The sequence below is a fragment of the Fukomys damarensis genome, unplaced genomic scaffold (assembly GCF_012274545.1).
Source record: "Fukomys damarensis isolate Sample0158 unplaced genomic scaffold, DMR_v1.0_HiC HiC_scaffold_29, whole genome shotgun sequence".
Lineage (NCBI taxonomy): Eukaryota > Metazoa > Chordata > Mammalia > Rodentia > Bathyergidae > Fukomys > Fukomys damarensis.
The window spans coordinates 35063327-35083638 of NW_022900941.1; the positions used below are offsets into that span (position 1 = coordinate 35063327).

The 20312-nt window shown below is 34.7% G+C and overlaps 1 protein-coding gene across 1 annotated transcript in view; it reads left to right on the forward strand.

Annotated features, from left to right (window-relative positions):
- Galnt13 (polypeptide N-acetylgalactosaminyltransferase 13) overlaps nucleotides 1-20312 on the forward strand; it is a 487818-nt gene that overhangs the window by 382477 nt on the left and 85029 nt on the right. The gene's annotated exons all lie outside the window — the stretch shown is intronic.

Genomic DNA, 20312 nt, shown 5'->3' on the forward strand with positions numbered 1-20312 from the left:
TTTAGAAATGGGAGGAAAGGAGCTAAAGGTGTAGGGAAGGTGTGATACGTAGGGGAAGAACAAAAAGGGAAAAGAAAAAAATGTGAGAGAATGAAAAGATGAAAATAAAGTGTTTGTAGATGGGGAGGGGAGGAGGGGGTGAAGGGAGGGCAGAGGTAAGGGGAAAAAAATGAGAATCAAGACTTGCCATGTAAAGGTACATGATCCCAACAATGAATGTAACTGTACTGTATCCCTAAATGTACCAATAAACTCAATTAAAAAAAAAAATCTGTACTTTGCCTGGTCAAAACTGGTAAAATGCCAACCATATACTACATTTTGCAAGTTAAGGCAACATTAGAGTTGAAATGCTACCATTTTACAATGTGAAATAATGATATAGATTAACATGATTTCAGCATGAAGATATATTATAATACCATAGCAGTTAATTGTAAAATATAGTTTATTGACTACAAATTAATATATATTCATTATGAAAACTAAAAAAACTGTATGAGATAATTTTAATTGAGGCTTTTGGCTGTATTTTTGATCTTTTTTTGTTGTTGTTAAAGAAAGAGAAATATAGCCAGGCACGGTGGTATGCCTTTAATTCAAGCGATCTGGGGTCTTGAGGCAGAAAGACTGCAAGTTTGATCCCAGTGTATGCAACTTAGTGACTCACTGAGACACTATCTCAAAATTTTAAAAACTAGAGGAAGAGGAGAAGGAGGAAGAGGAGGAAGAGGAATGTGGGGAAGGGCTGGAGATGCAACTTAGTGTGAAGGCCTTGGTTTCAATCCCCAGTCCCAGAAAGAAAGAGAGGGGAGAAAGGGAGAGAAGGGGAGGGGAAGGGACGGGTGAGAAGGGAGGGGAGGGAAGAGAGAGGAGAGGAGAGCAAGGGAGGGGAGGGGAGGGAAGGGTGAGAGGGGAGGGGAGAGGAAGGGAAGAGGAGAGGGAGGGAAGGAAGGGTGAAAAGGGTGGAAGATAAAAATAGTTGATTTCATTTTATCTACCTGCTTTGTTATTTTCTTTATTTTTGAAATGTATTAAAACCTGAAATAAAACATTATGAAACATCCATAAACACACTACATACAAAGCGATAATCATTCAGCCAGCCTTTTGGCAATATTCAAATATATGTTTTGGAATAAATGTGGATTACAATTTGTATTTGTTCTGTGAATGCAGTATTATACATATCCATTGTGTCTTATATCTAGATGGTCTCCTGCAGACTCATGCCCTCATAGGTGGGGCTTTGGGGAAGTGACTGGATCGTGAGTTTGTGAAACTGGATTAAGACACATAATAACTGGGTTAATCCACTGATTGGCTTAGCATAGTTTGGGGTATGGCTGAGTGGACTTACTGAAGAAAGAATGTTCATCTCGGGTGTGGGTGGCACCAACCAATAGGCTTGTAGGCCGAATGGAACACAAGTAAGAAAGGTTGTGGATTTCTGCCTGCAAGCCAAGGACTGAGTCTCTTCTCCCATTCCCCTGTGCTATGCCTCCCTGCTTTGGAGCTAGTCTACAGTGGACTTAAAACCTCCACAAACTATAAGCTAAAATAAACATTTCCTCTAGTAAAGGAGAAACAGTGCATGGCAGAGTGATAGAAAAAAGTGAGCCTCATTCCCTCTCTCCCTTCCTATTTCACTCAGTTTAGAAGCCCACTGACTGGTGAACCCTGTATGCAGAGTTGGGGCTCCATCTTCAGTAAATCCATTTAGCCACACCCAGAAATGTCAATTCAATCAGTGCAGTAATCCAGTTATCACATACCTATAATTCAGTGTCATACACCTGTGATCCAGACACCTCTCAAAAGTCCCACCCATGAGTTCATGAGGGCTTGGATGGACATCCAGACATAAGTCATAACATCATGTAGTGTGTGTGTGTGTGTGTGTGTGTGTGTGTGTGTGTGTGGTATATGTTTTCAATATCATACTATTTAATAGGCATTTGGCTTCTTAGTGGTTTTCTTTTACCACGAAGTAGGTGGATTATTGCTATATTGAGGTATTACTAAAGTATCCTGTGGAAAAATTAAACTCAGAATAGTCAATTTGAAAATTTCTGTCAACTGTATAAGTGAAATTCTCTCCCTGCTTTCATATGAGATCATTTTTTCCACATATGGGGATATTTATTTCAGTTGAAACATTTTTCCAGAGAAGTTATATTTATAGAATACCTAGGATTTGTTTTCAGTCACAGCAAGACAAATATGAAGATGGCTGTCATGAAGGAAGACACTTGTTGTACTCATAGGTCCCTGGAAAGCAGCTGTTTGACACCATGGAAAGCCACAGGGTGAAGCCTACAATGCACTAACACCTCTACAAACTATGAGCTAAAAATAAACATTTCCTCTTTTAATTTGAGATGTTGCTGAGAAAAATACCTCACACCTATCAGTTAAAGGAGGAAAAAGGAGAACATCTAGACATGGGACATAATGGAGATACCTCCAAGAACTAGGATTAGAGGTTCCATTTGACACAGCTACTCCTCTGCTGGATATCTTTCCAAAAGAATTAAAAGAATCATACCACCGTGATATATGCACACTCATGTTTATAGCGGCACAATTTGTAATAGCTAAAACTTAGAAACAGCCCATTTGCTCACCAGTTGGAGACTGGATAAAGAAGATGTGGTTTTTCTATAAAATTCAGCCATAAAGAATGAGAAATTAGAGTCATTCATGGGAAAATGGATGCATATTGAGGATATGCCCTTAAGTGAAATAAATAAGCCACACATGTAAATACTAAATAGTTTCTCTGGTGTGAAAAATTATAATTGTACATATGATCCTAATGGTATAATTGACAATGTGAGATAGGAAGAAAAGGGCTAAAGGCATAGGGGAAGTGGGAAGGGTAGGGCAAAGCAAATAAAGGAAAAGGAAAAAAAAAACATGAGAAAATGAAAAAATGGAAATAAAGTTTTTGTAAATAGTCAGGGGAGGAGGGGGTGAAGGGAGGTCGGGTGTAAGGGGAAAAAATGAGAACCAAGACCTGTCATGTAAAGGTACAAGATCCTAATTATGAATGTAACTGTACTGTATACGTAAAATGTGCCAATAAACTCAATGAGAAAAAAAAGCATTAATAGAAGTATAAACTTTTCTATGAAAATAAATATATTGTCAAAAATTAAGAATGCACAAATATATATATTTGTAGCCATACATTATCTATTTAAAGGCTCTAAAATAATGTTGCTGCAATTTATTCACTGAATTTCCTGGCAGGTTTAGCCAATTAAAATTGGAAAATGTCATCATATTTAATTCTTATTATCTGCTTTAAAATATTACATCTCATCAAAAGAAAAAAAGACATAATGAATATGTATACTATATATTCACAAAAAATAAAAATTATAATTCCACACTTTATTCCAAAACATATATTTGAATAGTGATAAAAAGCTGGAAGGATGAATACTAAAATGTTGAATGATTATCAGCATGGGTTTATGGATGTTTTGTAATGTTTTATTTCAGGTTTTAATATATTTCAAACAATTAGTCATGAAGCTGACAGAGTGAGGAAATGTGGACAAGAGCCTGTGTCATGATTTGGGGTGAAGGAATAGCAAGGCAGAGGGAGTAGGATTACTACTGGCCAATCAACATGGAGTTGATACATCTGTAATGATTTATCTTGTATATGTGATGGCTTCTCCAGGCTTTTAGGCTTAACTTCCATGTTAACAAGGATAATGCTGTTGTATCACTGGTTGATAAAACTTTAGAGGGACTTTGAATGATTGAAAAATTTTTCTTAAAATGACTCAATAAAATAATGAGTATATTTTATACTAGAGTTAAAACGATATAATGTATTTTCGTACTTACCACCTTTCATTATTATGTCAGTATCTGCATTGGCCAGATGTGAGTTTGAAATACTCTCATTGTTTAGAATTAAACTGCATCTTTCCCTTCTACTATATATGTCCCTAAAGAGATAATTTGGCTGGGAATAAATGGATATAAAGATTAACATTTGTTGTGTGGTATTAAGGAGAGTTTTAACATTGAGTTGCATTCATTTCACCTACAGACATTGATGTCCACTTTAGTGACCATAGGTATTAATTCATGAGGTTAAGTTAATTAATAATATAAATTGTGATTCCCGAGAAATCATTTGAACCCCTTTAAGTACTAATAACTCTAGTTTGGTGATCAGTTTTGGTGCATGATTCTTCTCTCTGTGTGTACACTAGGGTTTCTTAAACTTATAACTTACTTCCCAGGGGTTGAAAGGGATTTTTATGTCAAACTACTAGAAATTTATTAGAAGATGAAAAATTCCAGTGGTAATATAGGCCTTCTAAATACATACCTTATGAGGTATGTACGAAGATACTTTGTAAGTATACAAGGTGATAATCTATAGATAGATTTTAAAGACTTATTTTTGTCCTCAAAATGCTTTATGTTGAAAAAACCAGAATGCTGTACATGACTTCAAAATTATAGTGTCTACGGTTGTTTCCTAAGCCATCAGACATAATATTGCCTTAATCACATTATCCTATTGCTTGTCTATTAGCAGATTTCCATTGCTCTTGCTTTCAAACTTAATTAGAAAATCAAGATATTCATACAGACATGTTTAACTAGAAATAAATGAATTAAGATTTCATCATCCCCCATTTTCTGAAAGTATCTTCCATAATCCTCATCCTTTTTTATCCATACATATCTATATATTATACATACATTATATAGTAAAAATTGCTTTGTTTTTTTTTTATGGTACTGGGAATAAAACCCAGAGGCTTGTATATGCTAAACAAGCTTTCTGGCAGGAAATAGTTTGGCTCTTAATGTCATTTCACACTAAGTTTTCTTGGTGACCCCTATTTAATAAAATGGAGTTTGATTTGCTTATTTTCTATTTTTCCTTTTCTTCGCTTACTGTACTATATTGATGTTGATAGTAAAGATGATTTTCCCCAAGACTCTTCTCCACTTTCTTCTCCCATATGTGGTGAAAGATCAGTATATTATCAACTAGCCCTTATTAAATTCAGCTTACAATGCTCATGGGACAAAATGAATATGGGGATGAATTTAATCTATTGCTTAGTCTAAAGTGATTAGTAAAATACCACATTTTCCTTTTGTAATGATGTAATATTGAATAGCAGTTGACTGTCCACATACCAGCCTCAAAAATACATCTTATTTTGTTCTCAGAATAAGTTTGAAAAATCATAGATATATTTATAATTTCCATACATATGCATGTGTATACTTGTATGAATGTGTTTGATGTGAATATATCATATATATTTATATGAATAATTCTTATATATAATGGAAACATTTTTACACTGTTTTTGGTCATAAAAATTCAGGTTGTGGAATTTTTGATTCGACTAATAACACAGATATAAAGGGACATATCAATTGGGCATGTGGTGCACTCCTGTAATCCCAGCTCTCATGATATTTAGGCAAGAGGATCATTGCTAGTTCAAGTCCAGCCTACACTATCTAGTGAGTTCAAGATTAGTCTGATCTACATAATGAGAGCCTGTCTCAAAAATCAAATAATACAAAAATCATAAATTAAATAAAACAAAAGGACATATCCAAGGTTAGAGCCCAACAATATTGACTTTGCTTTTCTGTTCTAAATTTTGCTTTTCTGTCTAGTAAGATGTATATAGGCATATGGAAAGAATAAAAATAAATGTCCCCCACTTCCCATCTCTGAAAGATACTAAATTATTCAATAAATATATTTTCAGTTCCTACTATGTCAGGTGCCATTTTTGTCTAATAGAACCTCAGTCAAAAATCAAGTTTTAAAAAAGTGCTCCTATACACATTAATGGGCATGGTTTATATAGTTAAAATGTGCAATCTATGTCAGATGGTAACAATGTGACAAAATGAAACAGAAAAGTGTTGGGAGTGGAGATGTTGCATAGCAAATCTATTGTTAAATAGATTAGTAATCAGAAATTGCCCCATTAAGAAATGTTTCAAAAATCTATGTTACCAGCAAAAGGTAGACTATGCAGGCACAGGTGTGACTGTCTCCTTGAAGAATGTAGAGGTGACAACTATTGCTGAAGCAAGGTGGGCAGCAAAAAGAGCTATGGAAAATGAGGTCAGACAGGCATGGAAGGAAAGGAGAGGAAACTAGGAGCAGGAGCAGTTTGCATAGATCCTTGTAAGACACAACAAAGACGGGCATTTTCACTTTCTTGAAATGAAATGGAGAGTATCAAAGAGTTTCGGACATAGGAGTGTCACTGTAATTTAGAATGTATTAGATGACTCTGAATCTTGTGTCAAGAATAAACTCAATATAGCCAGCATGGAAAGAGCAGAAACAGTTGAAAACTGACTGCAATAATCTGAATGAGGGAAGATGATGGCAAGAGTAGATATGGGCTGCTGATAGTCCATGTACTAATACTAACAAAAATTAGTTTACCTCTCAAAAGATGACTGAGTTACTATACCAGCACAAAGGTAAAGAACTGTAAAATAACTCCTGAAAACTCCCTAAATCTTTTATAAATTTCAATATATACAGACTGTTTTTTACCAGAGATTCACAAACTCTGGCCATGGGCACAAATCCAGTCTGCTGTCTGCTTTTGTATAGCCTGTGAGCTACAGATTTTTAAAAACATTTCTAAATAATTTGAAAACAATGAAGAGGATATTATATTACATGAGAAAAATTTATGAAATTCAGATGTCAGTGTTAATAAATAAAATATTACAACATAGATGTGCTCCTTTGTTTATTGCATGGGGCTGTTTTAGCTGTGCAACATAGCTGAAAAGTTACAACAGAGACTGTATGTCCCACAAAGTCTGAAATATTTACTCTCTGACCCTTTACAGAAAAAATGTGCCAATCCCTTGTTGGAATAATTCTGTACAAGTATAAATATACAATCCAGTGCATTATCTCATTATGTGTTTAACTGTGGGTATATATTTTATTTTATTTTATTTTATTTCTTTTTATTAGTACATATTTGTCATACATAGTTTTCTATTTAAATTGAATTTATTGGTACATTCTAGGTAGACAGTACAGTTACATTCATTACTGGGATCTTGTACCTTTACATGCCAGGTTTTGGTTCTCATTTTTTCCAAAGGTGTATGGACACCGAGAAGGACAGGGAAAGGGGAAAAGGGGGAAAGAGCATATATTTTCTTGAGGAGGATTCATTTCCCCAGTTTTCAGTTTTTAAAATGTTTAACAATTTCTTCTTTTTTGTGGAATGCATAGTTTAATTTTTCTAAGTTAAATTCACTATGTTTACCACTATGTGTTGGAAATTTGCTCTGTGCCAACTACTTTGCAAGCATTATCATATTTAATGTTTGCTATCTCCATTTTAGATACACAAAATGTTAAAGATGAGGTAGATCAATAAGTTATCAGAATACAAACTCAAAATGATCTGGGACTTCCATAACTCTGAGATCTCTTTTATGTGGCAGTCCAGCCATCACATCACAAACATGCCTGAGTTGGGGAGTGAGGATTAAGAAAGGAAAGGACACTCAAGACTGAGCGGAGACCAAGAGAAGTCTGATTTATTTCACAGAAACAGCTCCTTTTAAAGGCACATTAACAGGAAGCACCTGACTCCTACAGATAACATCAAATCTTTGGCTATCTCTTTGAGTTTCTCCCATGGCAGGGTCAAAAACAAATTTAACACATGCAGTCCTGAAAAAGGAACAAATGTTAACAAATGCTAACTAGGAACATCCTGACCACACGTGTCAATGCCTTGTTTATAAAGAAAGAAGTTATCTTTTAAATGTCAAATGCCAGTGGGCCATGACTGGCTCCCACATTTCCCCCTTTTTTATTATATTTAGAGCAGGGACTTTCCCAGATCAGCAGAAAGGCTGTGCCTGTCTTAGATGAGAAATGTCCAGAGAAATCCCTTTCCTGTCATCAAGCCATGAGAAATGTAATACTCATGCTCTGTTTTAGGTTGGTTATTTCTCCACAATTCTCTTACCCATCTTTGACTACCAGCCTCTGCAGGGGTTATACCATAGGTTGTGCAGGCTTGACATGTAGCTTTCTACCTCTACCAACATTTGTAATCCTTGATCCTCATACCAGGACTCATTAATTTTTACAGGCATCATTACAAAGAGAGGTTGTCTCAAAACCATCACAGAATGAAAGGAAGTCACCATTTCTGAGAATATACAATTGGTCAGTTTACAATTAATGATATCAGTTTCTAAACAATCTCTATATTTCCTACTAATAACATAAGGAGCATTAACACAAGACATTCTTCTCTTCTTTTGTTCTTTGACTTGAGATAACACAGTATTTATGGTATTTTGCATTTTAGAGGCCCCTTGCCAAAAACATTCAAACTAAGGTAGTAACTTTGACATCTGACCATAAATGTATTTCTCCCAATGCAGCAGCAAGTTTTCAAATGTTGTTTTGAGAAAAAGCTGAATGAATTTGTCCATCAAAGTCCTGCAGATAAGCTTAAGTCTGTGGAATATTCAAGTGACCATTCTAAAAACTTTTGAGATGTGTCATTAAATAACCTTTCCTGAGGTATAGTAACATAACATCTTTTCATAACAATCATAGTATTAAGGACTGTGGAAGTTCACCAGTCCCATTAAATCCTTGTTCTGGATAAAGAAGGGGAAACTTTTTGCTTTTTGGAATGAAATGTCTACTTGTGCAGCGAGACACATCCAGGAGTTTTCTCTGCTGCTTCAGTGTTGGGGTCCCAGTCTGGTCTCCTCAGTGGAAACCCAGATTCAAGCTGTTCAGGGGTAGTGGTGGGTCTATAAATGTACCTGTAACCATAAGTAGGTGGAGCAGAAGAGAGGGGAGAATACCTGGACCAAAAGGTTATCATCATATAAAATATGCTGGAAAACCTGCATGGTCAAACAATATAAATACATTTTGTATACCAGAAAAGTAGCAATAATAATTATTATAATTATATGAAATCTTATGTCCTGTAATGTAGCTTTGTATCAACAGGATCTTTGAGAAATTATATTTTGAAGATAACCATCATAAACATGTTACAATAACATATTTAGAATTCAGCCTTTTGATGATAACCAATGTAAACATTTTTTAACAACATATTTAACAAGGCATATCTTTTTATAAGGTTATGAAAATTATTTTGGTGGCTCCCATTAGTGAACAAACATCAGAATAAATTTTCTGAGCAGCTGCTTCTTTATTTACCAACAGGAGTGTATCCAAATTTAAAGGTTTATATTTAATTATCTTTTAAGTTTTTTATTTAAAAGATAATTAAATATAAACCTTTAAGTTTTTATTTAATCCTATAAAGCCAGATCATAGAAATCAACAATCTATTTGTACTTGATGTCATTTTGATCAAAAACAATCAGACAAACACTTTTGAACACTTAGACAAACATATAAGACAATTTAAATGAGTGCACTCAGATGGTTTTGGCCAATTGAATTATAAAATCTTTTAGTTATGACTAGTCAAAACTTTTGCAGATCAAAATTAACAGAGATCTCTAGCAAGCATCTCATAATTAGCATTTAATCCTCTCTGTGTCCTATTTAATTTTGCTGTTTTTTGACACTGTTTTCCAAATTCAGTCTTCTACAAAAGAAAATTGCCCCACCAGGCAAGCTTTAGCTATTTGTTTCCAATCAAAAGGAGGTAAAGCATCAGTTGTCAGAGAATCAAGCATTGCTAAAGTAAAAGGGGCTGTTGGTCCATATTGGTCCCAAGCCATTTTCATTTTTTTTTAATTGCTTTGACAAGAACGGGGTTTTCTTGAGCATCTTGAGCATCGAAGACTGGGCAGATAAGGGAAAATCCAGATAAATCTTTCTCAATATTTAAAGCTTGTTGTAAGCCTTGTTCAACAGGGGACAAAAGAGGTTGAGAATTGATCCTAAAAGGTTTTTTAACTTTTAAGGGGCCGTGAAGCTACAGCAACCAAAGAGGGCTCTCTCTCTCTCTCTCTCTCTCTCTCTTTTTTTTAATGTCTGGGATCCAAACTATCTCTGATGAGAGTCCACAAACTAAAAGCATCAATGGGTAACTTGCTAGGTCCGTGTGCAGCATAATAATCCTGTAATTGTTTTCCTACCTTACTCCAAGTATCTAAGTTTACAGTGCCTTCTTCAGGGAACCAAGGACAAACCATTTCAACAAATTCTAAAAAATTACACAATTGCGGGTGCCCTACTCTAGCACCACAGACACGGACTAAATGTTTAAGCATATGTACAAAAAGCATGCAACTATTGCCGGCTCCCATTTTTAATACTTACAAGAAAATTCATACTCCAAGTCTAAGTTTACAGTGCCTTCTTCAGGGAACCAAGGACAAACCATTTCAACAAATTCTAAAAAATTACACAATTGCGGGTGCCCTACTCTAGCACCACAGACACGGACTAAATGTTTAAGCATATGTACAAAAAGCATGCAACTATTGCCGGCTCCCATTTTTAATACTTACAAGAAAATTCACCGCTCCTTACCTTTTTGTTGAGGCCTCGTTCTTCTCTGCGGTGTCCTTCACTGGATCCCTCGATACTCAGGTCCCTGTTCAGGCGCCACTTGTGGAGGTCCACTCTAGCACCACAGACACGGACTAAATGTTTAAGCATATGTACAAAAAGCATGCAACTATTGCCGGCTCCCATTTTTAATACTTACAAGAAAATTCACCGCTCCTTACCTTTTTGTTGAGGCCTCGTTCTTCTCTGCGGTGTCCTTCACTGGATCCCTCGATACTCAGGTCCCTGTTCAGGCGCCACTTGTGGAGGTCCAGCCATCACATCACGAACATGCCTGAGTTGGGGAGTGAGGATTGAGAAAGGAAAGAACACTCAAGCCTGAGTGGAGACCAAGAGAAGTCTGATTTATTTCACTGAAACAGCTCCTTTTAAAGGCACATCAATAGGAAGCACCTCCCTCCTACAGATAACATCAGATCTTTAACAGGAAGCACCTGACTCCTACAGATAGCATCAGATCTTTGGCTCTCTCTTTGAGTTTCTCCCATGGCAGGGTCAAAAACAAATTTAACACATGCAGTCCTTAAAAAGGAACAAATGTTAACAAATGCTAATTAGGAACATCCTGACCACACATTGTGTCAATGCCATGATTATAAAGAAAGAAGTTATCTTTCAAATGTCAAATGCCAGTGGGCCATGACTGGTTCCCACACTTTTACTCTACCACAAAACCTTATGTGTGAAGCAAAATATACAACCAGCCAGGTCAAATCAGAGAAGATTCTGGAGATTTGGAGAATAATCAAGTACAGACAAGATTTAATTAAATTATCTTTTTAAACAATAATATGACCTACTTTTAAAGATCTATGACCTATCTCAAAAAATTAGAGCTATTTGTTTTTAAGGGGATGGGAAATTTAATATTATCAGTAAATATATATATTCACTCATTTATAAATTAATTATTTTAAAGAAAAAGTTTTTATGATATTTTATTAGCCACATTACTGTTCATTGCAGATGCAACGGTAAATGACAAATTACTACAAGAAATTTTCAGCCAGTGGGCAAATTGATAATTTTGTTAGGCAATACATAACAATTAGTGTGTGATGGCATAGACCTATTGCATCTGGTTACTAGGCCTTTTATTTAGAAAATAAAAGGGCAGATTGATTATTCATTATAGATCTAAAATTTACATGAAAGCATTCTGACTTGAAAAAACTTTGCATTAAATGAAGTTTTGGAAATCCTAGATCTTCTTAAATATCTTAGTCCAATCATGGCTACTACATTGGTATGTATAATGAATCAAGATAATTACTAAAATAATTAGAAAGGGACAGGTGTTCTCCCAGGGATTTTTGGTTGCATGAAATGAGATAATAGATTATGAAAACATTTTGAAAAACAAAATTTTATGGGCTGTTCAAGTTTGGAAAGAAAGCTGCTCTGACTGCTTTTACTGTGACTAATTGAACCCCTGAGAAGAACATTTTGCATTTTGAAAAGATATGTGATTCTGTCACCTGTGTCTATTTATAGACAGAATATTTCACTGAGTAGTACTTTAGTGGCTTGAAAATATGAATACAGCTGCAAATATGTAATCTTTTTTTCTCTCTTTGGAGTCTTTACTGTTACTTGATAAAATATAGTTCTAAAAAGGATTTTATGTATTATTTCTATGATGTTTACAAGCTTTTTTCTCAGTGCCATTAACCTCACATTGAAAATTATCTGCTTTTAAAACACAAAAATCTTTGCTTACAAATTGTATAATCACATGGTGTAAACTTATAAAATTTAAAGAACCTACTCTTATAAATAGCTTCCCAAATAATTTCTGTAGCACATTTGTTTCATTAAGAACTCTTAACATATTCACTTTTAATTTAATTGTGTTAATGCTTTCACAGTGTTAGGATGTGTTTTCTTTTTTTAAGTGTATTTAGAGTTTAGAATCAATGGGGAGGAAACACTCAGTTGTTAGGTTTCATTGCATGTCCAGAGTTCCTTTATAAAAAGAGTGTGCAGTCTCTAAAGGAGTCTGACCCTGGAGTCTGTCATATTGATAACAAAGCCACAGCATCCATTTCATGTTTGGGCCTGGCCTGTCTCTGATGCACAGTGTGTTTCTTCCTAACTGTGCATCGCAACAGGGAGATCTGTTTGAGCAAGTCCCAATAACCTTTTCTGTGAGACAGCAGGGAAGCCTTCGCAAAGAAGCTCTATCACTTTTATTCTGCTAGGTCCGGAAAGTGCACTTGAATTTTGGGCTCTCTGGAGTCTGTACATTATTCAGAGGTGAGTATTCAGGATAAAGAGAATAGTTGGAATCAAAAAGAGCCTTTCCAGAACTTTTTAAAGGGTCACAGAAATGAGCAGGCTAGTGAATTCGCTCAGATAGTCTTGCCTTTCAACATTTTCAGTAGTTTTTTGGAAATAAATACTAAATTTCAAGATTACCTCAGCTGCAGTTTCATTAGAATGTTTTAAATATCAAATATTTTGAAATTACCACAACTGAAAATAGTGTAACAACTCACAGGAGCTCTGTAACCAAATACAAATCTAGAGCACTAAGAATGTCCTATGTCCAGACAACAGTTATCAATAAAAAGGCTCCTATAATCCAAAAAGAGCTATAAAGTTAGATTTAAAGATCTACAGGTAATTATTATCAGCATCAATAATTAGATACATAAATAATGAAGCATATCATAGAAGTTATGCTTTTACTATATATTTTCCTATCCGTGAAATGTGCATAAAATACAACTATCTTATTTTGCTTGTAGAAACATTCAAAGATAATGTAAGCTCATCTAAAATAGCTTAAAATCCTTTAAATTAAAGGGATTGATTTCTAGATTTTCTTCTTCTATGTTCAAAATATAAACAAATATACTAAAATTTATTAGTCACAAATATTTCCCTTAGAAGATAAAATAAGCCAGAAAATTATACTGCATAAAATCAAATTATTCATAAGCAACATTGCTATTACATTGAACATTAAAGTTTCTTTCTGCAAGTCATTCTTCAGCTATGTATGAATGTGACTTGATTTACTATGAAGTAAATGCATTCTATATGGAAAGAAACTAGAAGATAAACACAAATACAAACACTAGCATGTGACAGTTGCAAAAAGAGAAGCCAGGAGTGGAGGAAATGGACAACTCAGAAGCAGATGCTAAGATGTGCGATCTAGTAAACAGACATATTATCCTCAACTTCGGGAGATAATAATTAAGTGGTCTTCTAAACCCGCAATCAAGGCAAAATGGACCCAGTGTTAAGTGACTCTTGAATCCTGCACATATTTCAGATCATGGAATGCTGCCTCAAAAGCAGAAGTATGATCATACAAGTAGAGTCTGCTGGAAGTATCAGAGCTGGGTTTATTAGGCTGTGTGCAGTTCAGAAATAGTTGCTACTTTTCTTAGGCACTCATTTCTGAGACACTAAGGCAGTGTCTTAGTGATTCCAAGAGAGTGGATTAAAATGGAAGCATCTATAGTAAAAGCAGGGTATTAATTAAGAGTCAAAATAGTAGCCATGATTTATTTATTCATATTTTCATTCAAAAATGTTTTCTGACTTCTTACTATGTGCACACGAACATAGAGTCTCAGGAATGAGGAAATAAGAGACACAGCATCCCTCATATACTCATATTGTGGTTAGGAAATAGGTAAACAGGAGGTGAGTTGCATGGTGTGGCAGGTGCTGCGCATATGTGGGACCGGGCAACAAGTTGCCAGAAAATCTCACTCTTTGACCATATCTGAGGATGAGTAGACACTAGTGGTTCCACATTAAGAACAATTAAGACAAAGGCCTGGCATGGTGGTGCATGCCTGTAATCCCAGCACTCGGGAGGCTGAGGCAGGAGGATCACTGAGTTCGAGACCAGCGTCAGCTACGTAGTTTCAGGTCAGTCTCAACTACATAGTGAGACCCTGTCTTAAAAAACAAAAAGCAAACAGACATACCAAAAGAATATTTAAGACAGAGGAAAATTTTAAAAAATTTTATTAATACATGGTTGAAATACATATTGATTACAATCATTATGGCAAGTTGGTATTTGTATATAAAATACATCTTAATTCTTTTTATCGCCCTCCCTTCCCCTCCACTCCTTCCACCTCTCCTTCTGTCTCTTGGTCCCCTTCCTTTTGGCAAAAGTTCTTGTCTTTTAAAGACATGTTTTATAGGGCCGGGGATTTAGCTCAGTGGTTCCGGCACCTGCCTCGCAAGCACAAGGACCTGAGTTCAATCCCCGGTACCAAAAAAAAAAAATAAAAAAGACATGTTTTATAGAAGAACAGTAAATAATTGGATCTTGTTAAAGACGAGGATGTATGTTTAGAAAATGGAGTTGGAGCTGGAGATGAGGGAAATGAGGACACAAGACTTGAAGCTGAAGAAATAAGATGCTTGCAGTTAATGAAGTTTAATATAAGGAGCTCCAGCCTTAATCAGGAGGAATTTGTGGATGCATTTAAGGACTTCAAAACATAAGGACAGAACAGTTAGCACTGATTCAGTCTAAGCATTAATGGCAAGTCTGTGTTTTGAAATTGTGTCATTAAACTTGATTTTATTATTTTGAAAGATCTGAGGTTCAGTAAAGCTAAAATATTTCATTTGAAAACATGAGTTAATGTTATAATATTTTTTGTGCATCACATTTAGAAGTTTGCAGTTCTGATTGGAAAAAAATGCAATAAAAGATAGAAGATTTATGAGATCGTTCAGTCACTTGTATACAAAAATCTCTTATAAGAGTATATTGATCCATGCATCTCTATCATAAGCAAAATATAGGTTGTAAACACTTTAATCAAGAAAACAAGTAGTTTTATATAATCTTATAAAAAGAAGAAATAAAATACACATTATTAATCAACTATAGAAAATAAAACTTCACCACTGAGTTTTTTTAAAACAAATAATTTACTAAATGCATCATGTTTAAGAAGTGTAATTATTTCATGAGAAGTTTTTTTCACAAGTTAGTTTCTTAAAGAAAATTTTTCTTGAATGCTTTTGATGCTGTTTGATAATAATAAAATCTAGTTTATATAGTGTTTAAATTCAGAGAGTGCACTTCTTAATTTAATTTTGTGGAAGTCTTCACAATATTCTACGAAAAATATCAGGATCCCTTTCCATAAATGAATAAATGTGGGCTCCTCCTGGTGCACAGACTTGTCCAGCATCTCTGCACCTGTCTCAGCCATGTTGTTCATTGGCGTGCCTTGCCTGTGCACTGCTAAAGAGTAAAGTGAATTACGGTGGTGCCACTGCACCATCCCTGCAGCTTTGCGTGACTTGCTCTTGTTCTGAGACAGTTTCTCCCTACCTTTGTGCCAAAGTCAGTTTCTGTAGCAATTGCCTTTGAATTACAGGTAGATGAAATAGGCCCTTGCTTTCATACATCTGCAGGAAAGCCAAGTGCATAAGCTTCTAGTCAATAATGTTGCTTTATTGAGTGCTTGCTAATATTGTTAAACACATTTCTAAGTGGAGTTTTCTATCTCATTTAAGGGCATGTCCCATGAGGCAGTAATTTTATTACAAATAGATTACACATGTGAAATTTTAGGCTCAGAGTGGTGAAAGGACTTGCAGGCACACCCACAGAGGAAGCAGTAGAGAAGCTTAAATTGAGGCCAACTTAATCTAGCTCCATGGCCTCTAATATTGTCACACTGTATTCCCCTTCTTTCTTGACCCACGTAATGAGAAATGATTCCCAAACTACTTAAGTTCCTTCCTTGTCCCTACTAGAGCCAGTACTTTTAGCACACCTCCTACTCAGCATTTCTTATCAGTATATTCACCTTCTGTCCTCCACCTCTGCCTACTCATACCCATGTAGCTCCTCTCTGGTAATTCAAACGTGACAGACCAGAACAGAGTCTGAGAGTATCCACTTTGTGCAGCATTAAGATAATTTAACAGTTAATATCCACCAATATTGTTGCTCTGGTTCTTTGGGGTCCACATTTTTATGGCAGGGACTCAGGAATACAGCACTGGCCTTTTCTCTCTAATGTCTTACAGAAAATCATGGACACATCCTGATCTGTGCACTTCAGTGACCTTTGAACATTAACTCAGCTCTTTACTAGTTGTACAGTTTTTGTCAAGTGATCTAAACTCTTTGAGCCTCAGTTTGCCATTTATATAATGGATATTATAATATATTACTAATATGGCATGTTACTGATTCAAATTAAATAATGGATATAGAGCACATTAGCATAGTGCCACTACACAGGTTAGCTGTCAATAAACCTGTCTAATAATAATTATTAATCTTAGTTGTCCATTACAGTTTTGGGGCTGTACTGTAGTTCCTTAATGTTGAGAATCTCCAACTTGAAGGCTAGTGTTTCTATACTGAGGCCCTCCCCTTCATTTCTTTGTTACGAACTTTCTGTCTCACAGGATCTCTGCCATTACCTGCAATAAACTATCTCAGACTGAAATTAACCTCAGCTGAAATTTGTTCATAGTCCATGTACATCCTAGATCACCTTTTGTGGACTGAGTTTGAATTTACAAGTGACTATAAGCTTTGGTCTCTATTCACTTGCCATTAGAATAATCCACCAGCCTTGCATCCACACACACCCTATATGTTACTCTTCCCAAGCTCAGATAATATTGCATATAGATATATTTATAGGTCAAGAAGCACTTTTAGATTTGCCATCTCCTTTAACTCCTGAAAGACAATTGGTTGCATGCAGAAATGCAGACTTGCCTTTTTGAAACAGTATTTAGTCAAAGCACATTAATTTGCTGATAGTTGAAATGTTTTGCTTACATAAACAATTCCGTGTGGTTCAGTCTAATACTTCCTAAAATACGCAGGACATGAGTTCTCTTGGTTCCTATAGTATATCAGAACAGATACATAAATAATAATATCAAAAACCACTCTAATATTATGGCATCTGCAACACTGATCTAAGGGAAACCATCTTTAAACTTTCTCTTTTGGCGGAAGACAGAAAGTCGGAAGGGCAAATGTCTTAATATTGTCAATTGGCACAATGGACCGACCTTAGCTTGTTTCTTCTATTCTAAAACTCTAAAACATAAAATCTTGGTTTGTTTGAAAGGTTGCTTTAATGCCTTTATATAGCCTCAATTTATAATCTGTAATTATCAAAGCAACTTTATTAACTATTGCAGTGTTGAGCATATATTCTCAATATTAAGGTAAAATACTACAATTTTTTAGTATTTGTGAGGATATGTTGTCACATATTTATAAATGTTCTAGAAATTATCTTTCCACTATCGTAGTGCATAAAATAATATTTTTCTCAAAATTGTATTTGGAAAACATTCAGCAAATATGACATTACATTCAGTGAATAGCTATAAACTCAGCCATCGTAACAATTAAAGTTACACTGTACACTTGTTTTACCACATAACGGCACATCTATCTAGGCTTTTACCCATCATTTATTCCACCTTATTTTAATGCATTTCAAAGCAAATTGGAGACATCATTACATAAATACTTAAACATCAGCTTCATTGACCAGAGTCAATATTTGAAGATAGAGTTCCTTGAGGTGAAATTTACATATTGAGAAATTTAAACATCTTAAGTGTATATTTGCTAAGTTTTGTCAATGCATAAAACTGTGTAAACCAAGACTATTCAAAATTCAATACATCAGCATCAATCCAGAAAATTCCCCTCTGCCCTTTAACTATCAGTCCCATCTTTCCAAAGAAAGCTACTATTCTTATAATTTTACAACATACATAAGTTATACCTATTCTGGAATGTTATATACATGGAATTATACAGAATGAACTCTATAGTTCAGTATTTTTTGAGATTTATCTGTATATGTGTGTGTGTATATATATATATATATATAACATATTAGAGTGCAATTCATATTTTAAAATTCACTCAAATATATATATATATATACACACACACACACACACACACACACACACACACATATATACTCATATGTTTTGCATCTGGTATACATGAACATGAAATAAAGCATAAAGCACATGTGTGATATAACAAAAGCCTATTGCAGATCTGTGAATAGTAAGTTGTTATTTATCATTATTCCTTATAAGTGCTGCCATTTTATTTGTACATGTAATAATAACAATAATGATTTCTCACAACAGCTACAGAATAGCTTTTATCTGGAGAGACTGCATATAATGATACCTGTCAACCACTCAGGCAAAACTATGTATTTAATAATATTCTAGTACTTTACACACTGTGCCCTGGGATCAGATTTTGATAACAGATGGAGAGGTCATTTTGTCTCTTACTATCAGTATATGAGGAGAGGATTCACAGTTTTCCTAGACAGTAATAAAAGCCTCAGTCTCAGCATTGACTTTCTTCCAGCCATTGTCTTCCATAGCCACGTGCTCTCATTTGAAGTTTGACTTCATTTAGATCTGATATTGTTCACTAAATTTCTGCTAAACACCATTTCTAATGATTTAGCTCTGATTACTGTTCTATTACTATTTATGAGGTAAGCTTATCAAAAGTAGCTTAAAAATCTGTTTATATTTTTAAATAAGTTACCCACATGTTTGCCCATCAGCACGATCCTATTAATCAAATAGATATTAATCTAACTACTACTAAATAGGTATTTCTTGGCACTCATAGCCAGGAAGAAAGCTTGAAGAAATCTGTCTCAGGAAGAATTCTGATTTTCTAAACTCAGAATCTAAAATTGTGTGCTTTCACTGAACAGCCTGAGAATTGCCAGTGTTCAATTTTCACATTGGATTTTAGTTATGAGAAATCTAGACCTATGAAGGAAGTGCTTTTCTAAAAATCAATATAGCAATAAAGCAAAAGAAAAATTTTTTAATTTATAGGGTGAATATCAGGGAGTATACTAGCTCATTTTAGGTCTTAAGTGAAGTGGTTTATCATATACGCTAAGTCTCACAACTTAGGACATCCCATCACTGGTATATCTTTTGGTAAATAACCACTATCCTCAATTTTACTTGTCAAATATATTCCAATTTAGCTTAGTATTTCTCAAACTTCTGTCATTTGACTTTTATTATTTTTGCCATATCCTAATTTATATTTACTTTTGGTTTTAGAGTTGATTTTACAATTTCTCACAGTTTAAGGGTTAGACTACGAATTTAAAAGTCGGTGCATTTTATATTTTCAAATACACATTAAATAAACATTAAAATACAAATTGATATCCATGTACCAAATACAGTCGTTATCTTCCACTAGAGCAGATATTACAAGTTCCACTGTTAGGAAAAACTTTTATTGTATAATATGATCTATACAAGTATTTACATTTGACAATATTTGTTTTTATTAGAATAATGCTTGTTCAAAAAAATAGAAGTATTGGAATTTAGGCAAAGTACATGAAGAATATTGCATTGAATTTAATGAAGAACGGTTGATGAAAGACCTGACTTGCATCTTTACTCTGACACTGGGCAACCTTTTCAAATACTCTGATCCTTCACATTCTCCCCTGAAACAGAGCATCATTTACTGAGAAACATATGTCAAGGGATAAGTGATCATATAGTGGGACTGCAAAAAAACAGCAGTCCTCCCTTATCCTTGGGAAATACCTTCAAAGACGCTGCCAGGATCTGTAAAACCATAGATTGTACCAAGCTATCTATTTACTTTGTGTTTTCTGTACATAAATAACTAATACATTCAATATATATATATATATAT